The 17,796-nt window shown below is 41.2% G+C and overlaps 1 long non-coding RNA gene across 1 annotated transcript; it reads left to right on the top strand.

Moving 5' to 3' along the window:
• The first annotated feature begins 5,889 nt into the window (after positions 1–5,889).
• LOC124475612 lies at positions 5,890–10,757 on the top strand. Its single transcript, XR_006956950.1, has 4 exons — positions 5,890–6,156; positions 8,136–8,706; positions 8,881–9,052; positions 10,717–10,757. It is a non-coding gene; the product is annotated as an uncharacterized LOC124475612 (long non-coding RNA).
• The last annotated feature ends 7,039 nt before the right edge of the window (positions 10,758–17,796 follow it).

Raw genomic sequence — 17,796 nt, 5'->3', positions numbered from 1 at the left:
TTCAACAGCAAATTCAAATATACAGTGCCCTCCAAAAGTATTGGAACAGTGAGGCCAATTCCCTTATTTTTGCTGTAGACTGAAAACATTTGGGCTTGACATCAAACGATGAATGTGAAACCAGAGATCAACGTTTCAGCTTTTATTTCCAGGTATTTACATCAGGATCTGATGCACAAATTAGAAAATATCACCTTTTTGTTCGAACCCACCCATTTGTCACGTGAGCAAAAGTATTGGAACATATGACTGACAGGTGTGTTTTGTTGCCCAGGTGTGTCCTATTACATACATTATTCAATCAATAAATACCACTGAATGTCTACACTCAGGTTCAGATTGGGTAAGATAGGTTTTGTCTATGCAGACTGTATTCAGAGGTGAAAACAACATGAAAACCGGAGCGCTGTCTTTGGGTGAAAAACAAGCAATTGTGAGTCTTAGAGAAGATGGAAAATCAATCAGAGCCATTGCAGAAACATTGGCCATAGCCAGTACAACCATTTGGAATGTCCTGAAGAAGAAGAAAACTACTGGTGTACTAAGTAACAGACGTCAAACAGGTAGACCAAGGAAAACATCAGCAGTTGATGACAGAAACATTGTGAGAGCTGTAAAGAAAGACCCTAAAACAACTGTTAGTGAGATCAGCAACAACCTCCAGATGGCAGGAGTGAAGGTATCACTATCTACTGTTCGCAGAAGACTTCATGAACAAAAGTACAAGGGCTACACCAGAAGATGCAAACCACTCATTAGCAAGAAGAATAGGAAGGCCAGGCTGGAATTTGCCAAAAAGTACAGAGATGAACCTCAAAAATTCTGGGACAAAGTTTGATGGACTGATGAGACAAAGATTAACTTTTACCAAAGTGATGGAAAGGCTAAAGTTTGGAGAAAGAAAGGAACTGCTCATGATCCCAAACACACAAGCTCATCTGTGAAACACGGTGGAGGTAATGTCATGGCTTGGGCTTGCATGGCTTCTTCTAGGACGGGCTCATTAATCTTCATTGAGGATGTAACACATGATGGCAGCAGCAAAATGAACTCGGAAGTCTACAGAAACATTTTGTCTGCCAATTTAAGGAAAGATGCAACCAAACTGATTGGCAGAGCCTTCATCATGCAGCAAGATAACGACCCAAAACACACTGCCAAAACAACAAAGGAGTTCATCAGGGGCAAGAAATGGAAGGTATTAGACTGGCCAAGTCAATCTCCAGACTTAAACCCTATAGAGCATGCATTTTACCTGCTTAAGAGGAGACTGAAGGGAGGAACCCCACAAAACAAACAACAACTGAAAGAGGCTGCAGTGAAAGCCTGGGAAAGCATCAAAAAGGAAGAATGCAAAAGTTTGGTGACGTCAATGGGTCACAGACTTGCTGCAGTTATTGAAAGCAAAGGATTTGCAACTAAATATTAAGTCTTATTCACTTAAATATGTTTTAAGTATATCTGTTCCAATACTTTTGCTCACATGACAAATGGGTGGATTCAAACAAAATGTGATATTTTCTTAGTTGTGCATCAGATCCTGATGTAAATACCTGGAAATAAAAGCTGAAACGTTGATCTCTGGTCTCACGTTCATTATTTGATGTCAAGCCCAAATGTTTTCAGTCTACAGCAAAAATAAAGGAATTGGCCTCACTGTTCCAATACTTTTGGAGAGCACTGTAAATGGCTTCTCCATCTCAACCGGTTGAACACAACGCTCCGTCTTCTTTCAAATCGAAAGTGTGGGTACATTTCCGTTTCCATTAAAAAGCGAATAGTAAAGACCTTGACATGCGGTATGCCATCTGCAAAGAATGCCACATGAAAATTAAGTACAGTGGGAATACAACAAACTTGAGAGCCCATCTCACAAGGTACCATTTGGAGTTAGTGGCGTCTGAGGAGGTGAAACAACCCAAAGTTGTTGTCAACGCACCTTGTACTAAACTAAAATGTTAGTTACCTCCAAACTCCGAAAGAGCTAAGAAAATCACTGAGGCATTAGCCTACTTCATCTCCAAAGATTTACAGCCTTACAGTTTGGTGGAGAATGAAGGTTTCCAGAATCTGCTTAGCATACTGGAGCCCAGGGGGGTATTCCAGGTAGCGGGTTTAACAAACTCTAAGATTAACCCTGAACTCAAAGTTGAGTTAGTCTAACATGGGAAACTCCGAAAATTCGGTTCCAGAAAAGCTGATATGAGTTTGTTAACTCAACTCGGAGTACGTCAACTCAGAGTTAAGCGCGGGCATGAGAACTATTGAAAGCCAACATCAATGGAGCTCCGATTCTAGGATCCACCATGGCACACGGCGAAAAAAACGTTGCATACTCCACCAAACTTCAGATACAAGTTTTATTTCGTGTTAATGGTCAAGCACATATTCCAGGAAAAAAGCAACACGGCTGTAGCAGGATATACAAGTGGCGTGGGAGACAATTACTGCCGAGTCAATGCATACATTTGAAGGCAATAGCCAGTCCATAAATTGAACATTTAACCCCACTGTTTGTTAATATTACAGGAGAAAAAGTGTTCAATGTTTTATTAAATGTAAAAACATACTACGAACCGGTAACGCATTTTGCTTAGGCTATACGCTTGTGATTGTAGCCTCGACGTCACCTTAGTTTTAATCATATTCGACATGATACTAAGTAAATATCAATTGGTGCCTATTTCAATTTGTAGTAGCAGTTTCCCCCAACAGAATGTTTTTCATCAAAAGATGATGATGATTAAGATGACGAAGAGACATTGACTGCTGCCGCAGAAATGGATGCAGAGAATTATTTACAGTGCCCTCCAAAAGTATTGGAACAGTGAGGCGAATTCCTTTATTTTTGCTGTAGACTGAAAACATTTGGGCTTGACATCAAATAATGAACGTGAGACCAGAGATCAACGTTTCAGCTTTTATTTCCAGGTATTTACATCAGGATCTGATGCACAACTAAGAAAATATCACATTTTGTTTGAATCCACCCATTTGTCATGTGATCAAAAGTATTGGAACAGATATACTTAAAACATATTTAAGTGAATAAGACTTAATATTTAGTTGCAAATCCTTTGCTTTCAATAACTGCAGCAAGTCTGTGACCCATTGACGTCACCAAACTTTTGCATTCTTCCTTTTTGATGCTTTCCCAGGCTTTCACTGCAGCCTCTTTCAGTTGTTGTTTGTTTTGTGGGGTTCCTCCCTTCAGTCTCCTCTTAAGCAGGTAAAATGCATGCTCTATAGGGTTTAAGTCTGGAGATTGACTTGGCCAGTCTAATACCTTCCATTTCTTGCCCCTGATGAACTCCTTTGTTGTTTTGGCAGTGTGTTTTGGGTCGTTATCTTGCTGCATGATGAAGGCTCTGCCAATCAGTTTGGTTGCATCTTTCCTTAAATTGGCAGACAAAATGTTTCTGTAGACTTCCGAGTTCATTTTGCTGCTGCCATCATGTGTTACATCCTCAATGAAGATTAATGAGCCCGTCCCAGAAGAAGCCATGCAAGCCCAAGCCATGACATTACCTCCACCGTGTTTCACAGATGAGCTTGTGTGTTTGGGATCATGAGCAGTTCCTTTCTTTCTCCAAACTTTAGCCTTTCCATCACTTTGGTAAAAGTTAATCTTTGTCTCATCAGTCCATAAAACTTTGTCCCAGAATTTTTGAGGTTCATCTCTGTACTTTTTGGCAAATTCCAGCCTGGCCTTCCTATTCTTCTTGCTAATGAGTGGTTTGCATCTTCTGGTGTAGCCCTTGTACTTTTGTTCATGAAGTCTTCTGCGAACAGTAGATAGTGATACCTTCACTCCTGCCATCTGGAGGTTGTTGCTGATCTCACTAACAGTTGTTTTAGGGTCTTTCTTTACAGCTCTCACAATGTTTCTGTCATCAACTGCTGATGTTTTCCTTGGTCTACCTGTTCGACGTCTGTTACTTAGTACACCAGTAGTTTTCTTCTTCTTCAGGACATTCCAAATGGTTGTACTGGCTATGGCCAATGTTTCTGCAATGGCTCTGATTGATTTTCCATCTTCTCTAAGACTCACAATTGCTTGTTTTTCACCCAAAGACAGCGCTCTGGTTTTCATGTTGTTTTCACCTCTGAATACAGTCTGCATAGACAAAACCTATCTTACCCAATCTGAACCTGAGTGTAGACATTCAGTGGTATTTATTGATTGAATAATGTATGTAATAGGACACACCTGGGCAACAAAACACACCTGTCAGTCACATGTTCCAATACTTTTGCTCACGTGACAAATGGGTGGGTTCGAACAAAAAGGTGATATTTTCTAATTTGTGCATCAGATCCTGATGTAAATACCTGGAAATAAAAGCTGAAACGTTGATCTCTGGTTTCACATTCATCGTTTGATGTCAAGCCCAAATGTTTTCAGTCTACAGCAAAAATAAAGGAATTGGCCTCACTGTTCCAATACTTTTGGAGGGCACTGTATGTAGCTACTGGTAGTTCTCTCAACATCTACTTTTATTTACAGGCTTGTACAGAATTGTCAGTTACACTGACATTGTGAGAATAATTAATATTCAAAAAACGATTTGCACATTCTGATCCTGTTGAACAGAGCATGGATACTGTATACAGTGAGATGTTCATTTAATGGCAAGTGAATTTTGCATGTGGAACTGTGAAATGTAGCTAATGTAATCTCATGTATACCCAGTTACAAGTAAATGAGTTGTACAAATTGCACCTCGTGAAGAAAGTGCCAAAAACTGAGAGATGGTGTAGGCCTACTTAAGGTAGAAGAATAAAGGCTAATCTCCAAAAAGATTTATTGGAACACCAGTTACGGGAGGATGCATGGTCACAGGGGATGTTAATTGTAGGAACAATAACCTACATTAATATGAATTGTTGAATTTGCTGAATTTTCTATTTTGACCAAGAGATGCTGTACATAGGGCAGAAGAATAAAGGCTGATCTTGTAAGGCTATCCACCTGCCCCCACCTCTCTTGTGGTAAAATATGGAGTTACTGGATGGAATCTCAACTTGATGGCTCTCACATCTTTGTAACTTACTGTAGCATTGCTAGACATGTTGATAAGTAAGGGTCAAAATTCTGGTGTGATTGTCGTTGTTCTTGAATTGTGAAGCATTGTTCTGTGGATTCTTGATCTCCTGAGACCTTCTCCTCAGCTCTGGCTTGGACTAGGCCTACTCCTTCTTCCTCACCTCATGCTTTCTATCTCTGGTTTACAATAATCATGGTAGAGTAGGCATAAGAGTTAACTTAATTGATTGCATTCATTTGCAATATGATAAAATGATTATATTATTTAACCTTCATTTGACCATTCTTGCTCTGATTTAACCCAAAGAGTCAAATAACTGTAATTCCATTGGTATTGGCATTATTTGGTTAATGTTAATACACTGTTCAGTTTCCCATCTTCCTTTAAACCATAGGGGAATTAGTTTCGGTTGTTTGGCCAATATATCGACCCCCAACAATGTTGAAATAGATTTGCTGAAATAACAGTTACAGGACGGTAGCCTACATCATGTAAATTGTAGGAATCATATGAATCATGTAGATTGTAGGAACAATAGCCGATAGAAATAGGCTACTCATTGTTGGATTTCTATTTGTAGGCAATAAAGAAGACCAAATATAATTTCAATTATTTTTCTTTATTTCAGTGGCAAAAGGTATTTGGTCAATTCTGAGTGCAAATCCACGGCGAGTAACACTATCGATGAAGACCCAAGGGCTGAGAATGTTGCTAAAATAAATTACAGATTGTGACAGGAAATGGTGACGTTGACTTAGGTATTTATCAGGGAATTAAAGTACATCAAACCGCAGTCTTAAAATCGTCTCCCAGCGTATAACTAAGCAAATTAATTTTTGTTCGAGATCGCTCGGCTGAACCAGGAAATGATATGCCGTGCCTGCCAACGCTATCAGGCTAAGAAAGTGGGGGCGGATCGGTTGAAACCAGAGTTTGGCATGGATAACCTGCCATCGAGCAGGTTAGTTTCAAGGAGTAAGTTACCATGGAATCTTACCAAAAGGTTTCGTTACCTCTCTTTCTGGAACGCGGAACTCGGAGTATGCCTCTTTTCAGGGTAAAAAAACTCAAAGTTTTCATTAAACCCGCTACTTGGAATACCCCCCAGGTATGTGATCCCCTCTGGTAAATATTTTACTGACACTGCCATCCCCAAATTCTACAGCAAAGTCAAAGAGAAGGTAAATGAAACTTTGAGTTTAGCAGAAGGAGTAGCTATAACGTGTGACGGTTGGTCATCAAGAGCTACGGAGTTGGACATGACCATAATCGCGCATGACATCACAAATGAATGGCAGCTTTTAGCTCATGTTCACAAACCAGGGCGATGCATGAGACTCATACCGGGGCCAATGTGGCTGAGGTGCTGAAAACGGCAACCGAAGAGTGGGCATCGCTAAAAAAAACTGATTGTTTTAGTTACGGACAATGCGTCCAACATGGTTGTGGCTGCGCAGGTGGGGGGCTACCTTTACGTGAAATGTTTTGCCCATACTAGGGCTGCACGATTAATCGAATTTTAATTCGCGTGATCGAGCGATATTTAAAATGCGTCATTCCGTTCATAGAACGCTCCGTATCAAAGTTCTTTTTTTGCAAAGCCAATCTAGCGCGCCGTAAACCAATAGATGCGTTTGACATCGGCTGCGGCTGCATGAAACGACCAGCGAGGGTTGCCGGTTGCAGTCGGGGAGGAGTTATAAACAGCTCCTTACAGTCGGAAAATGTGTCATTTTATGTATTGGGCTATGGTAAACTCTTTCTCCAATCTGCAGGCTCCAGCCGGCTGCATGTCTGATTACGTGTCTCCATGAGCCAATCAGAGTTGTTCCCTGCACCACGCAGCTTATTTAGATGTAGTAGATTGTTACAGAGGACAGAGTCGGTCATAAGGCTACTAGCTTAACGAAGAAAACAAACAAACAAAAATGTCTAGCGTAGCAGAGGGCGAGGCCGAGGCTCTTGTTCCGAGAATCGGATCGTCATCCATTGTGTGGAATCATTTTGGGTTCAAGGCAAGTGACACAAATCAACAACAGGTCATTTGCAAAGAGTGCCGTAAAGTTGTGTTGGCGCCACAAAGCAAACCTGTTTAACAATTTAAAAAAACACCATAAAGTTCAATACGACCAATGTATGAGGGCCAAGAAATGCGTCGCAAAAACTAAAAACACAACATCAAGTCAAGCATCTAACGAAGCTAGCCTCTTAAGGGCATCACCATACCCATCCACCTCCCAAAGACACAGTGAAATAACAAATGCAGTCGCATTTCATTTGGCCAAAGACATGTGCCCAATAAACACGGTGACAAATGAAGGCTTTAAATTCTTGGTCAACACTCTGGATAAACGATACGTGATCCCCTCACGCAATTATTTTTCCAAGGTGGCACTACCTGCGATGTACACAAAACACAGAGGGGAAATAAGAGAGTGATCTTGCCAATGTAGAGTACTTAGCAACTACAACGGATCTGTGGTCAATCAGGACAATGGAACCGTACATGAGTTTGACAGTTCATTACATCGATGAGGATTTTGCAATGCAGAGTCGATGCTTGCAAACGTCTTTTTTACCGCAAGATCACATGGGAGAGTCAATTGCCCAGGGCCTGAGGGAGGCGGTGGCCTCTTGGGGCTTGCAGGAGGAGAGGCTTGTCTGCATTGCAACAGACAACAGAGTTAATGTGGTGAAGACAACTACTGTAAATAATTGGACTAGGCTCCAGTCACAGCTTTGGCCACAGACTCCATCTAGCAAGTAAAAGTTATTTAAGAAATGAATGTAAAGAATTGTATATTAATTAAAAATAGATATAATGAATTGAACAATTATGCTATTTATGATAATCATTGAAGTTGATCAGTAGGACTTATGTGTGTGTGAATATGTTACTGATAATAACAATATAGTAGCCTAATATAACTTATTTCTGCTAGTGTTGAGAAACCAGAACTAAACAGTTTAACTCATGTTGTCTGACATAAGATTTCACTCACTTAAATATTTAATAATATTATTGGGGTTGTTTATGATCAAATCTGTGGTTTAATAGACATATGATTTGTTTATGTTTATTCTCAGAGTATGCAATGAAAGATCTCCGGATTGACCGAGCAGTGGGTCTCTAAAAAGCTGGTAAGCAGTTTCTCTTACAGCTGGCGACGTAAAAAGGAGCTAACAAAGGCACAAGGAGAACTGAAACTTCCAGAGCATACACTGAAGACCGAGTGTCCCACAAGGTGGGGATCAAGGCAGGCAACGAGTCCTGGAGTAGCAGAGGGCGATTTCTCAGGTCTTGTCCGATGACAGAAAAGCCCGACACCTCATCCCCACTTGGCAGTACACAGAGGTCCTCGAGGCCATTAACAAATCCCTCAGCCCTCTATCGGAATTTGTGAAGCCAGTCCTCCACCTTTTCAGATCCTCCATCTTGAAAGTGAATGATGATGAGAAACTAACCTGCACCATCAAGACAAGAATCCTGAGCTATCTGGATGAAAAATACAATGACCCCCTGACACAAGAACTGCTTGATATGGCGTCTGCGCTTGATCCACGCTTCAAGCTGAGCTACGTCAGTGAAGACAATGTTGTACCAATTCATGCAAAACTGACTTCTGAAATGGCGAGGACTCCACCTGCCGCCATGGCTGTAAGTAATTATATTGATGTTAGATATACAGAATGTATGATAAATTAATTATTTAAGTGGATTAAAATGATATGAAATCCGGTGGTGTTACATACTCTTTGGAAATGAGTTTTGAATAGGTTTAGATTATTAGGGATATTCATTATTCATATCTTATTTACTACACTCTTCAAGGAGATGGGCCCAACTGATCCCCATGGTGAGACTGCTGAGGATGCACCCACTACAAAAAAGAAAAAGACCTTGGGGAGTTTCTTCAAGACTGCTGAGGGAGCCACTCAAAGAATCAGTCCTCTCCAAGAACAACAAATTATATCTTCTGAGCTACAGTCGTACCTACAATCAGGTAACCTAGACAGTGAGGAGGACCCGCTTGACTGGTGGAGGGAACATCAGAAACTCTTCCCACGTCTCTCAAAACTGGTGAAGAAGTACTTATGCATCCCGGCTACGTGTTCTCCCTCTGAGAGGGTGTTCAGCACAGGGGGGAATGTGATGACCTGCCTTCGCTCGTCCCTCAAGCCAGAAAATGTTGACAGGCTAGTGTTTCTATCCAAAAACCTGTAGAGTGGTCTTTTCTGCATTGTTCTGAAATATTTTCATTTGGTTACAATGTTATGGAATATTAGTTTTTTGATTGATTGTATATTTTGAGTTGTATTCACATTCATTATGCAGGTACAATCCATTGTGACAATCACATTTTATTTGGTTAAAATCAACAAATAATCGTGATTATTAATCATGATCTCAATTTTGATCAAAATAATCGTGATTATCATTGTGGCCATAATCGTGTAGCCCTAGCCCATACCCTCAACCTCGCCTCACAGCGCACACTAAAACTGCCTGCTGTAGCTAGGTTACTTGGAAAAGTCCGGCGCATAACCACTTTTTTCCACCGCAGTACAATCGCCAACTTCATGTTGGAGCCAAGGTTGTTATTGTTAAGGAAAACTAAGGAAAAAACGAAAACGAGGTGTGATTTTTTTGTTTGTTAACTGAAATACAAATAAAAACGAGCCTTTATAAAAAAAAACGATAACTAACTGAAACTGTATTGTGTCTTTACAAAACTAACTAAAATAGAATTATAGAGAAAATGTCTTTAGTTTTCGTCTTTGTCAATGGATTTCATAGGTGTCAATTTATTTCATACATAGCCAGTCTATCTTCCGCTGTACCACTGTTAGTACACGCCCCTCGTCTGGTATCACGCCGGCAAAAGTCGGGAGAAAGCCTACTGAAGCCTAGAGTCCTACTTGAGATTACTTCGAACAGTAACATGCTGTTCGTGGCTGGTTAGGCACTGACTGTTTCAGAGTCAGATTTACAAATATGTAAACCCAATACTGTATCTTAAATCACCATTCAGCTTGCACATTGACTATTGGTTGTTATTCCTAATCCTATCAGCATTCTTTACACACTCATAGGTTAGGTAGCTACAAGGGCGTAACCACGCATTCTTTGGGGGGGTCGTGTCCCCCCCAATATTGAGAAAATACAAATCTGTCCCCCCCAATATACAGCAGAAAATATGTAAAATATATGTTCTCTTTTTATGAACCCAGTCAATGGATCGGTCTTACGTCTTATTTATTTTAAATGTATTTCCGTTTGTTAAGAAAAACATAAGTGTGTGAATCCCCCTCCTAATTGCACACTTCTGTGATCCACCTTGTTCTGCGTAGTCATGGTTACCTAAAACCTTTTCGTCAGTCAGTTGAGCGCAAAGAAAGTAACGTTAGTTAACTTGTTGGAGAGGGCTAAAAAGCGAAAAAACTTGACCAGCAGCCAAGCATATGCGTATTTTTTTCAGACAGTAAGTAACTTGATACCTGTCTGTCTTGATAGCTGTCTGACGACCTACCGCGCTGCACCTGAGCTGCTCCAAACTTTTCCCAAACTTTTTTGTCTTGTTTATTGCTATATTTTATATATTACTTCATTTATTCATTTATTGTGTCGTTACCGATGTAATCTATACATCTACTGTCTCAATTATAGGTTTACTCGGCACGGCTTTTTTCCTTGGAGCTCGACGCTACTGTTCCTGTTGAACTAGCCAATTCAACGTTCTGACGAATTATCTTGGCTGGCATAAACTATTAACGTAAGTTAATTAAAATGTCTCACACCCACTCACATTGTCCTACATGTGTCATTTTGTTCGAAAAGTTGACTCTATTAGAGAGTCGCGTTCAGTCGCTTGAGGAAGAACGTATGCTAGTAACTTTAGATGCGACTGGCGCAACATCACAGACAGGGAGTCCTAGCGTGAGTGAGGACTCAAGTTTAGCCCCACCGGTTTCACCTTTGCAGCATGGTGGGAGTGGGACTCCGCAGACGTTAGTGATCGGTGACTCCATCACTAGTAACATTAGATTGGAGGGACCAGCGACAGTTTACTGTGTACCTGGGGCCAGAGCTACCGACATAGAAGCTAATCTTAGGGTGCTGGCTAGCACTAGGGCTAAGGCAAATGCCCAAGCTAAGGCACATGGCGCACGCACTGATGATAGGTATGAGAATATTGTCATTCATGTCGGCACCAATGATGTTAGGCTGAGGCAGTCAGAGGTCACGAAGGTTAATATTGCTCGGGCATGTGACCTTGCTCAAAAGATGAGTCGGCATCGAGTAATAGTCTCTGGCCCACTACCTGCTAGGGGGACTGACGAGATCTACAGCAGGCTTGTCTCTCTCAACCGCTGGTTGGCTCGCTTTTGCTCAGAACAGGGTTTAGGATTTGTAGATAATTGGTCTTGTTTCTGGGCCAAACCTGGCTTGTTGAAAAGTGACGGGCTCCATCCTAGCTGGAGAGGTGCTTTTCTTTTGTCTAGGAATATTGAAGCTATTCTAAAGCAGACCTGACACTCACTAGAACAAGCCGGGCTACAGTCTCTTAGAGAGTCTGATAGGTATGTTGATAGGCATGCTGTGAGCTGTTGGGGCCCCGATAGCTCAGCTTGTAGTGTAGCCAGGGTGGTTGCTGATGTTGTTTTTCCCATTGAGACGGTGTCGGCCCCCCGCCCTTTTTCCAAATTCCGGCCCTCAATTATTAGGAATTATACCAATTTAATATATATTCAGCCTTGCTCACCCGTTGCTCTTCCAACTCAGTTTCTTGATAACAGTGCCACCTTTTCAGAAGTATTATCTACGTCTAAAGCTGCCAAAAACCCATACTGGAATGTTGGGCTCCTAAACATCAGATCTCTATCCACAAAGGCCGTTTTGATTAATGATCTGATGTCTGACTGCAGCCTGGACCTGATTGGTTTCACCGAAACCTGGCTAAAACCTGATGAATATTTCCCCCTGAATGAAGCTTCGCCTCCTGATTTTGCGTATTCACACATCCCTCGTGTTTCAAAGAAAGGTGGTGGTGTTGCTATGTTATATAAAGCTAGCTTCAACCTCAGCCTAAAATCTGTCAATACCTTTAAATCATTTGAGATAATTTGTATGAAACCACCAACTACTTTAAAAAGGACTAATTCTACTACTGTTGCCCCCCCTCCTTCGTTTTGTATAGTTACTCTATACCGGCCCCCTGGCCCATACTCCCTCTTCCTTGAGGAATTTGCTGATTTTAGTGCTGATCTTGTGACATACACTGACAATATCTTAATTATGGGTGATTTTAACATTCATGTCGATGACCCAAAAGATCCTCTAAGTAAGGCCTTTACTGCTCTTATGGATTCCACAGGTCTCACTCAGGTGGTTTCTAAACCTACCCATCTTCACTCGCATACATTGGATTTAGTTCTCACGCGGGGAATCAAGATTAGTGATGTCATTGTTCATACCCACAATCCTATATTATCAGACCACTGCCTGGTAACCTTTAAAATGGATCTCTGCCAGAGCCTTGGAGGCACCCAGAATATTTCTATTAGCCGCTGCTTAACCCCAAATACAGCTCTGGAACTGGCTAGTATTCTACCCGCTGCACTAGAAGCACTTGATGTCCCGAATAAATCATTAAATGCTAAAACAAGGGATCTGAATTTGGTTCTTCAGCAATCCCTAGATTCTGTTGCTCCACTCAAACCAAGGAAAAGAATAGACAAGAAACTGGCTCCATGGTATTCAGAGGAAACCCGCACTCTCAAGAGGTCCACTAGAAAATTAGAGCGTAAGTGGCGTACCACTAAATTGGAGGTTTTCCGCCTGGCCTGGAAGGACAGCCAAATAGAGTACAAGCAAGTCCTCATCAGGTCCAGATCAGAATATTTCTCTAAGTTGATTAGTAAGAACAAACACAACACTAAGTTCCTATTTGATACTGTTGCAAAACTCACTAAGAAAAGTACACTCTGTGTTAGTTCAGATCTCTCTCCCAATGATTTCTTAGATTTCTTTGACCAAAAAATCTATGCAATAAGGGACAAACTACAGACTAGTCCTGGAGGAGTGGCCATCAACACTGATTTTCCCTCTGTACCCAGCATTCTGCATGTTGAGACTCTCACTCACTTTAACCCTATTTCTATGGAAGCATTCATCAAGCTGATAGATTCCTGGAAACCCACTAGCTGCCTTCTCGATCCCCTCCCTGCCAAACTTTGTAGGGAACTTCTCCATATTATTGGACCGCCCATGCTTAGTATTATTAATGAATCTCTTGTAACTGGACAAGTCCCTGACGATTTCAAACAAGCTATTATCAAGCCCCTTCTTAAAAAACCAAACCTGGATCCAGGTTGTCTTAGCAATTACAGGCCCATTTCAAATTTGCCATCTCTCTCCAAAATTTTGGAAAAAGCTGTGGCAAAACAGCTCACTGAGCACCTCTCCTCAAATCAGCTCTATGAACCTCTCCAGTCTGGATTTCGTCTTCACCACAGCACTGAAACTGCATTAGCCAAGGTAGTCAATGATCTATTATTAGCCTCTGACGCGGGCTTTAGCTCTGTCCTTGTTCTTCTAGACCTAAGTGCAGCTTTTGACACTGTAGATCATGAGATTCTCCTGGAACGTATGGAGAACTATGTTGGGATTTCTGGTACTTCACTTCAGTGGTTCAGATCGTATCTATCTGATAGATCACAATATGTCCACTATGATGGTTGCTCATCCAGGAGCTCCATTGTAAAATACGGAGTACCACAGGGTTCAGTTTTAGGCCCTCTGTTATTTTCACTCTATATGTTGCCTTTAGGAAACATAATTAGAAGTTTTGGGGTAGATTTTCACTGCTATGCAGATGATACTCAGCTATACATGTCTATAAAGCCGGGAGAATTTCCACATGCTATGGAAACCTGTGTTTCCGGGTTGAAAACTTGGATGACTGCAAATTTCCTTCTTCTTAATTCGGATAAAACCGAGGTTCAAATTTTTGGTCCGAAAAAACACCGAAATAATTTATCCCATCTAACCTTAGACTTAGACGGCGTCAAAGTATCTCAAAGCCAGCTGGTAAAAAATCTGGGAGTCACAATGGACCCAGACCTTTCATTTGAGTACCATATTAAGCAAATCACCAGAACAGCATTTTTCCATCTACGTAATATTGCCAAAATACGAAAATTCCTCTCAAAGGATGATGCTGAAAAACTAATACATGCTTTTGTTACGTCCCGATTGGACTACTGCAATGTGTTGTTCTCTGGCCTCCCAATTACCTACCTAAAAAACTTACAGCGGGTGCAAAATGCTGCTGCTAGACTATTGACTAAAACTAGAAAGTTTGATCATATAACATCGACTCTTATCTCTTTACACTGGCTCCCTATCCAAGCCAGAGCTGATTTCAAAGTTCTACTACTAACTTACAAATCTCTGCATGGATTGGCACCACTGTACCTCTCCGGTCTCCTTGCACCCTATTGCCCCGCAAGGTCTCTAAGATCTCAAAATGCCGGCTATCTGGTAATACCCAAAGTTAAGAAAAAAACTGCTGGAGGTAGGGCGTTCTCATATAGAGCACCTCTTCTTTGGAACAAATTACCCATCTCAATTAAGGAAGCTGATACTGTCTCGACATTTAAAACTAGATTAAAAACGTTCTTGTTTAGTCAATTCTATGATTGTTAAAGGGAAGTATGTGTGTACTTTCTATGTAAACCTGGGATGTGTGCTTGCCTATGTGTGTATCACATGTAACTTTTAAATTTTAATTATAGCTTATGTTCACATTGCCCAGCTAGATGTTACAAATAAAGTAAACCTGTTACTGTATATTGTTAGTATTATTATTATTATAGTTCCGTTGCTGTATATTGTTACTGTTATAGTTTTTATTACTAGTTGGAGACAACGGGGGACTGGCTGTTTTCATCCTTATTCGTATAAGTATAACCTACTTTAGAGTTCTTTCCCCTGGAACAGATTTCATGTTCCAACTGAGGGGGGCTGTCGTTGTTTTGGTGTGTGGGGCTGCATCAAATACCCTTTTTGCTCTGTTAAATTGCTGCACTAGTCCACACTTGACCGGTGGGGATCTCATTCTATTTTGACTGTAACTGTTAGCTGCTCCTGGCATTCTCTAATCCCTGCTCTCCTCTCTGTCCCCCCCCCACACATTCCCTGTGGTGTGGGGGGTTTGAGCTGTCAGGACCTGCTTGGTCGTCGGTCTGCCAACGCTGAACCAGGTCGTCACCCGGAATCCAGTCTCCATGACGGCCAACAGCGAGTTTCCCGGTCCCATCCAACGTCTATAAAGCCGAACAATGGATTTTGGTGTTTCAAAACCCATTGACACTGTATGACTATGTTTAGCTTGTGTTCTGCTCCTCTCTCTTACCAACCGTCTCTGGAGGAGGGGATCCCTCTCTGAATTGCTCCTCCCAAGGTTTCTTCCATTTTTTCTCCCGGTGGGAGTTTTTCTGGGAGTTTTTCCTTGTCTTCCTTGAGGGTTTAGGTTGGTTGAGGGGCAGTTCTATGGGCGCATGTGAAGCCCTCTGTGACATGCTTGCGTGTAAAAAGGGCTATACAAATAAATTTGATTTGATTTGATTTGATACCTAGCTAAATGTGTAAGCAAGTAAAACATGTAGTAAAACAATGCAGGCACTGCAATGCACTGTCTCAGAGAAATTTCACAATTCCTTTAGATGTGAATTCAAATGGTCAATGTAGTCCTTGAAACTATGTTCTAAATGTGCACATTTTCATAGGCCTATATAAATTGTAGGCAATGCACGTAGAGCTAACAACAACAAAAACGGGTGCAAACTCGTCACCTTTCAGCGAAATTCGCAGTTTTTGATCCAAAATAGGTCATTTGTGTGATTTGTGTAGATCTGCAATTAAAAAAAGGGGGTAGCCTAGTCTGCGAACGCAAACTGTCATGAATATTTTTTTCAAGCTTGTTGTTTGACCAACCCAGTCAACATGACACGCACGTTTTTTATTTCGAGTCTTTGGGTCTGTAACTCCCAGAGCCCCAGACATGACTTCCGAAATTCGTGGTCACGAAATTCTAATTCGTAGCCACGAAATGCTATTTTGGGGATAACTACGTAGTCTAACTATATTGCGGGCAGTTCTGCTATACCTGTGTGGGGCTACCCAGAGCAAGCTAAAGGTGCAGTCATGGACAGGGATGATTGAATTGTATTTTAAGCTGGTCACTGGTGAATGACCGTGGTAAAGTTGGTTTGAAGTTGGATTTCAACAGATATTCGGACGCCCAGTATTCTGTTATTTTAACCGGTGTTAGCACTGCTTCGACCGGCCGCTAAGCCAATGCCTAAACAACGCGTATGTTTAGGGACCATCAACAAATTACACGTTTCAAAAGTCAATAGCTTCTCAACATGAACTAGGAGCGTCAAAATAATGTTAAACTGTTGAAGATGTATGCATACATGCTGCAAATTTATTTTGTTCATTTTCATCTCAAGTTATAAAAAATTATTTATTCAAAATAAACCTTCAAACTTCAATAGCGTTTTCGTCATGTGACCTATAATCCTCAAATTCATTTCAGTGTTCACTGACTATGCATATATATATTATGTATTTTTTTTAATGTATTCCCCGAGGAGCAAACCCCGAGGGGGTTTGGATCCTTGTCACCTTTTTCATCCCTGATGAGTTTGCACCCCTGAAAAAATATGGGGAAGGATATTCATTTGGACCCCCCCAATGTCTAAACCATGGTTACGCCCTTGGGTAGCTACATACAGTTTGCAGCTGCTAGCTTGTGATGAACTCGCGTTATGTGATTATGCACCCGTGAATATGAACACTTTCATACAAAGTTGCACAGGGACCCTGAGGGTTTTTACCTTTTCCCATTATCATTTTAGGAGTTAAATATAGGAGACTATAACATCTGCTAGAAATCTAGCAATTATTTCATGCAAATTGAACTCTTCCATTTATATTGATAAAGGTTATAAAGTGTCCTTAGCTAGCTAATCAGCTAGCATAGCAACTAGATAACCATAACGGGAATTTACCAGGAAACACAACTTTAGCTGCAATATAAGTTTAATTTCTCAAAATCAGCTTACCAGTAAAAAGCAATCTTGGGTTCAAAGTGACGATTTTGATTATAATAATGCTCGAAATGATTGGAATCATGCAGAAATTACATTTATAGCACAGATTAGTAGAAAAATATTTATATATGCCTCCCCTGCCCGCACGTCCTTGTCGTAGATGTCAGTTTATTTCACACAACCGTAGGCCAGAAAACAATTCAGCAGTGCTTCAACCGGTGACCCGCTAGCTGTTGGGCAGTAAATACGCAGGAACACCACAAGCGGGAGGAAGCATTGGTGCATATATTTATTGAGACTGGGATGTCTACAATGATGACTGTGTGAGTCGATTGCCTTCAAAAAGTTCAGCACTTCACTGGAACCAAAATTCAAAACACCTGGAGCTGCAAGAGTCAATAGCCTTATTGGGGCTAAGATGGATAAGGCAAAGCAGAAATTGAAAGAGATCGTAAGGGAGACGAGGAAGCTGACCCTATGTGTAGATGGTTGGAGCATCTTTCATGGGTATCTCAGCTTGTTTTTATCATCCGCCTGGAGGCCAGGTTCACCACGCTCTGCTTAACCTGCACCTAATATAGCACCCACACACCCGCAAGACCATTGCCCGCTGCATTGATCAGAC

Source organism: Hypomesus transpacificus, chromosome 13 (assembly GCF_021917145.1).
Source record: "Hypomesus transpacificus isolate Combined female chromosome 13, fHypTra1, whole genome shotgun sequence".
Taxonomy (NCBI): Eukaryota; Metazoa; Chordata; class Actinopteri; order Osmeriformes; family Osmeridae; genus Hypomesus; species Hypomesus transpacificus.
This window is presented reverse-complemented; position numbering and strand designations above follow the sequence as displayed.